The following is a 12,729-nucleotide window of genomic DNA, read 5'->3' on the forward strand; positions in this document are numbered from 1 at the left end:
AGCTTTTCTAATCTGCATGCAGCTATGCTCATGAGGACAGAGACATGGCACAGTTCTGCTATTACACCTTGCTCCATGGAAATATCCATCCCTGACACAAAAGACATATTTAGGGCAGAAAGTTATATATGCTCCCTTTGTGGATATGCTTTAAAAAAGAAAACAACAGAACAAAGGCCAATTAAAAACCAAAACAACATAAAAAAATGAGAACAATACACATCCTAACCAACTTCAGTTGGTCTCCTCTTTGTTTAAAAGACATGAGCTCATTTGGAAGCACTGGAAAAGGGTCACATGAATGAGGGGAAAGGAAGAAAAGAATGTGCCCCAAATCCACCAAATGTGCTACAAACACAAAAAAAGTTGCCAACTTCTACACGAACTAGAAAAAGAGATGGCACAACACAATCTGACTCCAGCATTGTGCAATGTTGGGTGAAAGTTAAGATATGGAGCTAGGAAATCAAGTGATTCTGAAACCACACTGACATTACATACATCCAAAAGCTAGAGCTTGAGAACTCAAGAATCTTTGTGGATCTGTGTTAGCAAAGAAAAGGAGAGAGGTGGAATAAACAGCTTACAGCTAAGTTGTTTATTTTGAGTTTCTGTGTGGATATGCAGCCTCTGCACACAGGGCAGTTTCAAAAGCTCAGCTGCTCTCAGTACATACTCTCTTTTATTGTCTACTACAATTATTTGTAATAAAGAATAAAGGCTGAAACTTTTCCTGGATCTTGAAATCCACTGTGGTTTCAGATTCCAGATTTGAAAGGCTGGGGGTTGCTCTGTTGTTTAAAAAAACACCTTTGGAAAGAGTTATACTCTGCAGAATATAAAGATGTAAAAATTCAATGCAATTTAACTGGTAAGACTTGTTTATTCCTTGTTAAAGAGAACTGTTGTTTGTTGTTGTTATGTTTGTGTTTTTTTGTTTTGTTTTGTTTTTTTCTCCAAAAGACAGGATGAAAAGGGAAGGAAGATATCAAGCATTGCCATTTTGACCCTTGAGAGTATCACATAAGGGTCTGGAAAGCAGAAAGGAATGTCTCAGTGACAGAAGGCACAAAGTGGAAAGAATCCCAGATGGAAACATCGGTGCCATTTACTCCACCCACAGCAGCAAATGGAAAATGAGTTTCCAGACAGATGGAGGGTGAGCAATTCTATATGGAACTCAAACTGAGATCAGCCTCTCCTCCACTGCTGAAATTTCCTGAGGACCTTGTGTATCAACAGGGAGAGGAGGAAGAAGAAGGGAGAGGAAAACAGTTTATATAACTATGTACTTAGTACAGCAGTTGAGAGAATTTTTTACATAACTTATTGTTTAAAATAAGGCATGTTTTGATTCTACAAACAAAATTAAAAAAACAAACCAACCCCCAAACCCCTGACAAACAAAAGGCCAAACTAGCACATGGTCAGGACTCATGGGGCTGAAGGAAGGGAGATTTCTATAGGAAGGGAACATTTCAGAGGTCAGGCTTTGAGGAAAGAAACTTTCTTTTTTGTGAAATAAGGTGGCTATGAAATAGGGGAGGGTTACTGAAGTTACCTAGTGGATGTCTATACCCTGCTCTTCCACATGCCTTGCTGAGGCTGGCTGGGACACATCCTCTGTGGCTATGAAGGAGTTTGTGCTACCTCCAACAGATGGTGGGACAGGACTTTTTTATATACCTAAAATCCAACTAAATTTTGCATTAGAAGATGACTATTTCTGAAAAAAACATGCTAGTAAGACACACTTTGGAAAAGGCTATTCAGTAATATTGCTAAGGCTATTGCTGGCTTATCATCAAACACTGGTAAATCTTCACTATTGCAGTTTGGATTAATCACAATGTGCATGAATATCCTTTCATTAGGATCTCTTAAGATAAGTGGTAGCATACGCTGTCCTATTTACTTGAAGGTGAATATAATCAACAGGCACACTTTGGGGGCTTTTCTAGATAGATTTTCCCATTATTTTACTATGTTACTATGACAAACTGCACAGTATTTCCTATCAGTGCACATATACATTAAGAGTTAAGAAATCCTGCTTTTTTAAATAGTAAAATTATGTTTCCTTATTAAAAAACCACATTTTTCTTTCTGTATAACTAGCATTAGCAAAAGTATTTATGTAAAAAATCTCCAGCATATGGTTCCCTTTCTAGAAAATGGGTTTTTAAAATTTGTTTTAAAGGATAACTAATACAAAGAACAAAGAACAAGTAACATGCATTTGGATGGATACTTATTGACACTACAACTTATGAAACTCATGAGACTTGCAAACATTTTAGAAAATAGACCAACCACCATTCACATACAAAAACAAAGCAACCCTGTGAGAACAACGGAGTGAACCTACTGCATTTATCAACCAAATTAGGTTTGTGTTATGAGAAGACCTTTATCGCGGATGACTTCCCCAGAGACGTTACAGAAACAAAAGTGCTTCCTATAAATCTCCACTTATTTCTTCAGCTAATGTAGTCATGTAAGATGTAAGATCTGGTGTCTGAGCAAACCTGTAGCAGTAGGAGGTACATCACCCATTGCAAGTGGCAGTGAGAGAATGCATCAAGGTTGGAACCAACCTACCAAGCAAGAGCAAAGGGATGCTCTGCAGGCCTTTCTGGGCATGCCAACATGTCTCAAAAAAACCGAATGTCAGAGAAGGGGAGGAGAAAGTCCTCACCTGGGAGAAATGTTTGAGAGTAACAATCAATTAGGTCTCAAAACGGCTCTCAGCCAAAAAAGACCTATGTAAGGAAATTGGCATAGGAGGTGAGTCAACTATTTATTTTTCTCTTTGAGACCTATTTATGAATAATGAAGGCACACCAGCAGTCACTAATGAGAGGTTATTTAAGTTAGGGTTTTCACTTTGATGTGTTTTTTAATCAAATGCAAAACATTTTAGCACTGCCACTTGAGAATACACTTTCTTATGAATGTCCATTTTATATATTTTGCCTAAACAGCTACAAGATGCCTGATTGCTAAATGGTATATTTATGGTAAATTTGCTCTTCAGAGAAGCAGTAGGTTGAACAATAGCAGGTTAACAAACTTCGTTTTGAAATAAGTACTTAAGTTTGTGAAAAGGAAATGCCAGATTTCCCATGTACAGTGACAATTAGTAAAACTGTAACAACTTTTGAATCTATTCTTTCCTTCATTTGTATCCTATTTTTTGTACATATTGCTACAACTGTCTATATATTCATAAGAGATACAGAAGAACTTTGACTAGAAGCTCATACCTAGAACATTCACTAGGCTCTTTACTCTTCCTTAGGTCTTAGTCCAATAACAAAGTATGCTTAGTTACGTATATTCCCCTAAAGGCAAATACTACACATGAGTAATCAGGCTCTGAGTAAGAATGAATGCAAACAGTGGGAAAAGAAATTCTTCCTCATGTACTACAAATTACTACCTGGCTGCTTCTATCTTGAATCCAGTGGCAGGTATGTCTTCCTCCTTACTAGGGAAATGGCTCAACACTATTTGACACAGCGTCCTCCTGAGGAATGCTGGCAGACCTAAAACCCATTCCTCAATGGTGGGAAGCTCCTACCATCTTCAGGACTCCTCAGGTCTCAGACAGATGCCATGCAGAGATGAAAAGGAACTGCTATGGAGGCTGGTAATGAGAGTGCCTGAGGGAAAGGGTTTTGATGACACATTCAGTGCAGCTCCCTGACACCACTCCACAGCAGTACCTCTGCAAGTTATCCTGTACAAAGCCAGTTAGATGTGCAAGTAGTAGTAGCAGTCACCCAGTACTGCTCTGGAGATGAGTTACTGCAGCAAAGGGTGCTAAATAAAACAGTGATAACACAGGAATATGATATCTACAAATGGCAAGTTCCCAACATTACAGCATGTGCTTTAGTGTCCCTCGTGTCTGCACTGAGCTGAAAGTGACAATAAAGGAACATCAAGAGCACAAATGTTATATGAGAAAGCACCATAATGGGGAAGGGTGACAGGGAGGACAACTGGTGGTAGCAGATCACATATAACCTCCAGCATCTGCTCCTGCACAAGTGCTGCACTTGGCTCCTCAAAGAAAAGGAGGCATGAGGAAATTGCAGGGTTCTGATCTGCAGGGATTTTTCCTTCCACTTACCACAGCATTTCTAAATGTGTAAATGCAACCCAGCTCTGCCAGTATGCCCTTCACATACTACAGTTATTGCTAAATAACCCTTTATCTACTCTGCGCTAAAGAATTAAATCAATCCATCCAAACAAACAAGTGAGCAAGAACCTCACTAGAGCTATAAAAAAATAAAAAAATAATAAAAAAAATAATTTAAAAGGCACCTGGAGAACTGAAAATGCACAGTTAAGGCTGTCTTATATATTCTGATACCACATCACTGGCATACTTATTTAGTACACAGACTCCCGTTATTGTCTGTGTGATCCTGTATGAAGCTGTGCACATGTGTGCCGAATTGTATCTAGCTCACCTCACACGCAGGGAAGACCCATAAGCCTTATAAACTCCTGATGCTCCTCCCCAGACTCCTGCTTAGCCTTGCAGCTGCAGTGCCTGACACTGCTCTGTCCCTGGGCACAAATGCAGACATCACACTGGCAGTGTGTGCTGCACCAAATGTCACACAAAGCACTCTTACTGTTCTGTGAAAGCCACCTCTGATAAAAACAGCCATAGACTTGGGAGTTTGTGAGGACAGACTTTTCAATTATTTATAAGGCTTCTTTCTGCACTACCTTCTGCTAAAGTGATGCTTCAAACAAAGACGTCGAGGAAAAAGTTTACATAAAGAAGATGCTTTTGCTTAATCAAAACCGTTTCTCTAAATGACAAGAAGCTTTTTGATAATGCCAGTAGAGCTTCTATATTATTTGCTGTTTGTTTATAGAGGTTTAATTAAGTGATGAACTTCCACCAGCTTGCTCAACAAGTAGGTATGGTACCAGTATCAGTAATTAAACATCTAATGAAGGAGTGCCACACACCCATAAGGACATAATTTTTTGCTCCTCTCTGGTATGTAGATTTAAAAAACAGGTTACATATTCAATTGTCAAATTACTAATTCTTATTATCTTCCTATATGATATTCTTCCTAATTTTTACTAATTCTGTCCATATTATGTCCCTCTGTACTAGTTCTTTCTCAAGGTTATTTTTGTGCTGTACAGGTGTCTGTCTAGTATCTGTAAAACTCTCCCCTTCAGCTCATTGCTGGGATTTTACTGGAGAGATGATTTCAAACTCCAAGACAGACCAGTCTGAGTTGTAGTTCTGTCAGAAATCTGCAGTTATTTTTCCACAGTAGTTTGTTTCATAACCATTGTGAACTAATACAAAGAGTTGCTCCCAGACAGAGGAGGCCCTCTAATTTGGGACACAGTGAGACACAGTTGAATAACCATGGTCAATAAAAAACAAACAAACAAACAAAAAGAAGCTGGTCTGAGTTTCTCATAGCTTTATAAATGTTTAAAGGATGCGAGATATAATCAGGACTTTAGTGTCCCACTTGGCAATGTATGAATTCTGACAATGTTATTTAAATTTTTGCTTATTGGCACTCTAATTGCTGGACTACACAGAAACTAAGTTACACAGGCCTATGAGACAAGCCTCATCCAGAAGTCTATGTTACATTCAAAAGACAAGGACATGAGGCATACATCTAATGGTGAGGCTCCCTTCAATCCAATTCTTAGCACTGTCACAAACAGAAATTAGCCAGGTTACGATTGTAACGGCATGTAAATCTCAATTTAACCTATCAAACCTCCTGCATGTTTCATACTGAAAAATGTATGAAAAGACATGTCTTTATTTCCTGGCCAAGAAGAAGGAACTGTGGTTCCAGTTTGTTGCAGTTACTGTACAGCACAAAAGTGGGAGTTGTCTTCCCTTTGGCCTTCATCCCTGAAAAAAGAAGTACTGATTTTTTGCCTTTGTATCATCAAACTGTCTGAATAAGGAACATTTAAGGATGATTGGCCCTATTATCATAGCACTATTCTCTATATCACTTCTATCAGCAGCATATTTCTGGGAATTTTTATACATTAACTCACTCAGGGCTTTAAAAGCAAACAGAAAGGTATGGAATTAATTGCGACATGTCAGATTCAAATTTACACAAACAAATTTCTAACTTCAGCGTGTAGAATCCACTCTAGATAAAAAACACTTCAATAGCCCATCAGCAAGTAACATAATTGCTTTTCCTGATGGTGCCTTCTGTAGTGACAAAAATACTGATACACTGACAGAAACACTCATGTGAGTCAATAACACACAGCAAGAATGTCATCTCCCCACTGCCTGCCTGCATCCAAGGACAAAGAACTGAGATGCTGCTCCTACCACAGATGTTGAAAACTGCAGTAATTTTCCATCCTGGCTCAGGATCTCTCCTCCGAGTGAGTCAATAAGACAGATCACATAAACATTAAGTTATTGATATCAGACCACACAATTAAGGTAAAATGAGCAGACTGAGAAAAAAATGTCATCTTTCTCTTCCTGTCCTGTTCTGATGAGGCTGTTGAGCAGGTTTTGCTAAAACATTCAACATGAATGTGTGAAAACACATCCAGTTGAGGAAATCTGGGAGAGCAGATTATGATTACTACTACTATTACTATGATGCGTATGTTGAGATATTTTAATGGAGTATGGAGTCACAGAATCATAGAATGGTTAAAGTTGGAAGGGACCTTAAAGATCATTAGGTTCCAATCTCCCTGCTATGAGAAAGGTGACACCTCCCACTAGACCAGACTGCACAAAACCTCATCCAACTTAAACACCTCCAAGGAGGGGGCATCAGCAGTGTCCCTAGGCAACCTATTGCACCACCTTACTACCCTCATGGTGAAGAATTTCTTCCTAATGTCTAACCTAAATCTCCCCTCTTTCAGTTTAAAACCATTACCCCTTGTCTTATCACTACCCTCTCTGGTGAAAAGTCCCTCCCCAGCTTTCCTGTAGACCCTTCAGGCACTGGAAGGTCACTATAAGGTCTCCTTGGAGCCTTCTCATCTCCAGGCTGAACAGCCCCAACTCTCTCAGCCTGTCTTCTTAGCAGAGGTGCTCCAGCCCTTTGATCATCTTCGTGGCCCTTCTCTGGACCCTCTCCTGTCTTTCCTGTACTGGGGGCTCCAGAGCAGTACACAGTACTCCAGGTGGGGTCTCACCAGAGCAGAGCAGAGGGGCAGAATCACCTCTTTGGCCCTGTTGGCCACACTTCTTTTGATGTAGCCCAGGATGTGGTTGGCCCTCTGGGCTGCGAGCACACACTGGTGGCTCATGTCGAGCTTCTCATCAACTACCACCCCCAAGTCCTTCTCCTCAGGGCTGCTCTCCAGCCATTCTCCCCCCAGCCTGTATTTGTGCCTGGGGTTGTGCCAACCCAGGTGCAGGACCTTGCACTTGGCCTTGTTGAACTTCATGAGGTTGGCATTGGCCCACCTCTCCAGCTCCTCAACTATGGAGCTCACTGGAGAAGTACACAAGCAAAACATGGACTATGTTATTGCTCAGCTGGCAAAGCCAATAAGATAAATGTTGAGAATTCCCCTGTCTGGCTGTGCTACATATAACAAAGTTGTCCCCTTCTCTGTTCTCATTTACTAGCACGTTTGATCTGTTAATTCAACTTGCCTTGTCTATTCCCAGGCAAGAAATATTTTTCTGCACCAACTGTATCTTTGATTTAGTCAGATCTCTTCCAGGCTCAAGGAAGACCATGTTTAGGAATATACAAGCTATCAGGTCTGAAATCCCTTCCTCAGATTTTTAAACTGAAACACACTGCATAAAATTAGCATATAAATAAAATATTTTTAGAAACCTTGCTTTTAATTAATTTGATTTCCATAAAAATAAGGCAGAAATGGCCTTCCCTGTTTTAAAATAATGATTCAGCTGCTTTCTCAGATGTCTACAGTGTCCTGAAAGCTCACCAATACAGTAGTGAGCTTCTTGGTTTGCTGCAGTGAATTAATTACCTACTTGGGGATATAAAATGAAGAATTATTGGTAAAATATTTCACAGCTGGTAGACACTGAAAGCATAGATTTTCATCTGGTGAATTTAACTTTTTTTTTTTTTTATGAGAATAATTATATCTACATAAAAAGCTTGCACAGAAATGTTTTATGTAAGGTATCCTTCTGGCAAGCCAAACATCACTATGTTTTTTCTTTATAATTGCTTGTATATTTTTAACATGTAATAGCTGTTTGCAGAGATGCTCCAAATTTTTCATAAAAACGGTATCCTAAGTCTATCATATACCAAACACTGCCCTCACCAGTGTAATGAGAAAATCAGAGTTGGATGGGGATTTCATTATGCTAAAGGCTCCTCCTTACAGGAGTCAAATACTGAAAGTGTCAGAAGTTCCTCAGTGTATTTCACCTAAAGATAGCAACAAACAACAAATTTTCAATTATTTCAAATCCCTGAACATGCTAGAGGCAACAAGATCTATTTAATTGGATAGTATATCCTTAAGCCTGCAAAGAAAGTATTTTTATACACAATTTAGGAGAAGAAAAAACAGCAAACTAATCAAAGGAGCCTTCGGTCATACTACCTTCTGTATTCAAGTTCCTGCTTAAATGCTCATTCAGAAAACTCAAAGGCAGGTGTTTGTGGAAAGGAAAGGTAAAAGGTGTTTGTCAGACTTGTCAGGAAGCCCAAAGCTCAGGGATGGCACACCAGGGTTTCACAGCCACACGATACCCTTAGCCCTGCTGTCCCAGACTTCCCCTGAAATCCAGGCACCCATCAAAGACCCTCTTGGTGACAGAGGATCTGGTGTGCAGAGTGTTTTTTAAGAGAACTTCCTAATCAAGTTCTTGATGTGCTAGGACTACCAGGAAGGAGTCACTCCTACAGTTCCATCAATTCCTATAAGGTTTTTGCCTTCAATCATCATGGTACAAAGGTACAAAGACACTGGCATCCAAATTCATTGCTTCTCGTTAGCCTCCCGTTCCCTAATTCATCTCCAAGCAAGAAATGATTCTGTCACACATGTTGTGTTTGCTTCCATACTTCTGTATGTCAGCATTGTTTCACAGAATCCTGGGTTGAATAGATTACAGCACCAATACCTGACTTGGGCACTGGTTCTCTTCTCCTGCATGTCTGACCCCTTTCCAGTGTGGGAGAACACAGCCCTGCTTCTGCCCCAGTGCCCCACCCTGAGGGGCCAAGGGCAATGCTACTGAGTCTGGGGGAGACCTTCTGTCCTCCCAGGGTGATGGAGCAGCCCACCAGCATGGCCACATTGGCACGCAGGCACCAATTTCCCTTTCCTACAGCATCTCAAGCTCCTCCACCAGCATGAACCATCAGAACTGTGTTGGAAACAGGCCCTTCACAAAACCTTTTGAGATGTCAGAAGTGTTCTATCTTTTTCAGGAGAATGAAAATAGAATCTCGAGGGCTTTCAACTGGAAATGAGAGAGCATGTTTGTATTTGCTAGCTCTTGCTACCCCATCCAGGGTTTTAGATCACAAATAGGAAAAATCTCATTAGTTTCGTCAAAGTTAACCATATTCAGAAAAGAGAAGACAAAGGAAAGCGAGGGGAGCCCTTTCCCAAAGGACTTGCCCAGCTCTGGGAGCAGCCCTGTAGCAGGAGCACTGCTGGCATGAGACAGGAGCAGGGCAGGCTGAGCCCATGTCTTCTGTGAGGAAGGAGACTGGGAAGAAGGTGGCCAGCACGAGGTGGGAGAGAGCTGAATCCAGCAGGCACAGCAGAGGTCCCATAGCAGTTCCACTACTGCCACCTTGCCTCAGCCTTGCCATAGCAATCTGCTGCAAAGTGGGGGACACATTTCAGACATAATTAGTATTAAAAGACCCCTTTGATCCAGGTATTACTATGAGGGATCTGCCTGCCCCCCCAGCCTCCAGGTGAGCAAGTGATGCCAGTGACTTGAGTTGCTGGGACCCTTGGTCCTGCCAAGGGCCATGGAAAGGGTATTGAGAGGCCCAATAAGGGTGTCCCTTACTGTCACCACGATGGGTGGCTGTTGTGTGCAAGGGAATCTTGCTCAGCAAAGGGGCTGGGAAGAATAAACTGAAACACCCTCTGATGCTGGGGGCAGGTTACTGATGAAAACATCCACCCTTGGAAACTGCCAGGTAAGAGTCCCATCCCCTGAGAGGATGGTTAGCCAAAGAAGGCTTGTCCTGAGGGGTTTCTGCGCAGCTAGCTATGTCCTCCACTAATTTCATAACTAAGTTGTCTTTTTTAGTTTCCTTCTCCTCTGCAGTCTTGTATGTATGTGAACAGGCACTACAAACTCTTTTCATGCATCACCGACATCCAAACTATACCTTTACTTTTTTCCCTATAAGGCAGAACCATCTTATACAAACAGCCTCCATTAGCTTTCATCTTGGATTGCAAAGCTATGCTTGCAGGGCATTTGCTAAAACAAATCAAATCACCTTCCACAAAAAAAGACAGCTTGGGAGGCTTGGCTTCTACTTGTGAATAAAAAGAGAAAATAATGGAGATAAAGCAGGAAAAGAGAGTTTCAAAGACTGAAGTGTCTCATACTGAAGGCTGTATACTGCTCTGGCCTTCTAGCCTCAAAAAGCAGTACTGAGAAAGGCAGAGATATGGGCAGCTAGTGGTGGTGTGAAAGGTTTGTCCTGCAAGGTGTGACTGTAAGGCCTAGGATGATTCAAGACTTGGTCACCCCTATAAACAAGGGGGATGTCACAGAGATCTGTATGAGCACATACATGTACTAAGTAAAGAGAGAAAAGATAGATGATTGCCTTTTCCAGTAACAGGAACATCTGGAAGTTTGGGTGGCAAGTTGAAAAGTAACCAAGAGATTCTTTCCTTTCCAGCATGGAGTTAAAATGCGCAACTCCTTGTTACCATGATACAGCTAGAAATACATCTGAGTTCAAAATCAATAAAAGTATTTTGCGGAAGAATGATCCATCAAGGCCTACAAGAAAGATAACTTTAACTATTCCATAGAAATATGTTTTAGGCGCTGTCCAAGGCAAACTAACTGGGGTAGCAGGAATGTGGGGCTTAATGCTCTTCAGTGCAACGGATTGTGACTGCAGGTTTTTTGTGGTTTGTTTTGTTTTGCTGTTTTTTTTAAAATGAAAATATCTCAGAGTCTGAGATCTGATATAGATCTACAAAAATTAACATTTTAGACAATTTTTATTAAGCCCATATCTGCTGTGCAAAATACATAAGTTAGACTGCAAGATGAAATAATAAAAACTACAAGCTTAGTGAGTTTTTAATTTTGCAAGGATTTGTTTTTTCAGAAGAAATTAAGAAACCCTCTTAAAGAAGCTGTGTATCTGATTGCAATAAGCTCACTAATTTTCCTATGTAACAATAGGATTTGCTACCAGTACAGCTGGATATTCTAAAGAGGCTTTACAACACTAGACTTGTCACTAGTGCTACCATAATTTGCAGTGACTTGAATTTATGTTCATCTTCCTAAATGTTTTTTATTGCAGAAATATAGGTGAAGAGGTTCTGGAGAAATTATCCTGGTGCAACAATATGGAATTAGGCTACACATTTATCTTTGATTTATATAGCATCTTTCATAATTAGGGCAAAAGAAGCACAGAAAACATGATTACATGAGACCCCAGGAAAACTATTACAGAGATCATACTACCTTTAGAGCTTCCTTGCTTTTATCTGATATATGAAAGATTTTACTGTGGTTTCAGAGTAACCATAAAGTTCAGTGTATATTATAAGATACAGCTATTCAACAACACTGTGGAAAAATAGTAACTTTCTCAATTTAGCCCTTCTATGTGGAAGGACATAAGAAGACAGGAACGGGCAAGAATTTATCTATTCTTGTTACATTATGGTGTGATAGGCACCATATCAGCATAACTGCTGGCAATGAAAAAAAATGTTGGTGACCATGATTTACACACTACTCTGTGAACTATGAAATATAGCAAGTGTACAGTCAGCTTTATCTGAAGGCTTTTAAAACAACCCCTTAGCAGGTGTGTGCAGAAACCTTGGTGGGATTTCAGAATTGGAAATCCAGTTACATGCTTAAGTGCAGACAATAATCCCCCTGCTCAGCCTGGAACTGCTACAACCATTATATTTCCCTTGGAAGGAAGAGACATGTTAATAAAACCCAGGAGGAAGACAGACAAAGATCTGGCTATATACTTTTGATCATTAATAACAGTGTTAGCTATGGCAACTGCAAAAGGTGAGTAATAGCAGACTGAAGAAATGCAAAACATACAAGGACCAAATAAAAAACAGGCTCATAACTTTGTCTTTTAAAATATCTACTTGATTTCAATATGGTACAAACAATTAAGTCATCTGAAGAAAAAGTCTCACCAGTGGTCTCTGCTAAGACTTTTGGAAAACATGAGCTAAGGGGATATTATGAGAAGATTTTATTTGTCAAAAATAACTATCGTCTCAGTTAATTATGGACAGAGCTATTACAGGGTTTCCAAGATAATAATGAGCCAGATTCTCCTCCTCAGAGGACAACTTGGGCTGAAGAAACTTTTCTGGTTACTGGCACAGTCTGTCAGAATGTGGTTCCAGCATAAAATACGTCTACTTGGCTCACCTGCACAGCATGCTAAATCATGTAATTCCATGAAACAAAAGCAAAGGCAGCATAGGTGCATTTACAGTAGGTTATCCTGTAAGAAC

General features: G+C 40.2%; 1 protein-coding gene across 16 annotated transcripts in view; it reads right to left on the reverse strand.

Annotated features, from left to right (window-relative positions):
- Positions 1 to 12,729, reverse strand: part of CNKSR2 (connector enhancer of kinase suppressor of Ras 2) — a 475,055-nt gene that overhangs the window by 271,068 nt on the left and 191,258 nt on the right. The window lies entirely within an intron of this gene.

Source organism: Apus apus, chromosome 1 (genome assembly GCF_020740795.1).
Source record: "Apus apus isolate bApuApu2 chromosome 1, bApuApu2.pri.cur, whole genome shotgun sequence".
NCBI classification, from domain to species: domain Eukaryota; kingdom Metazoa; phylum Chordata; class Aves; order Apodiformes; family Apodidae; genus Apus; species Apus apus.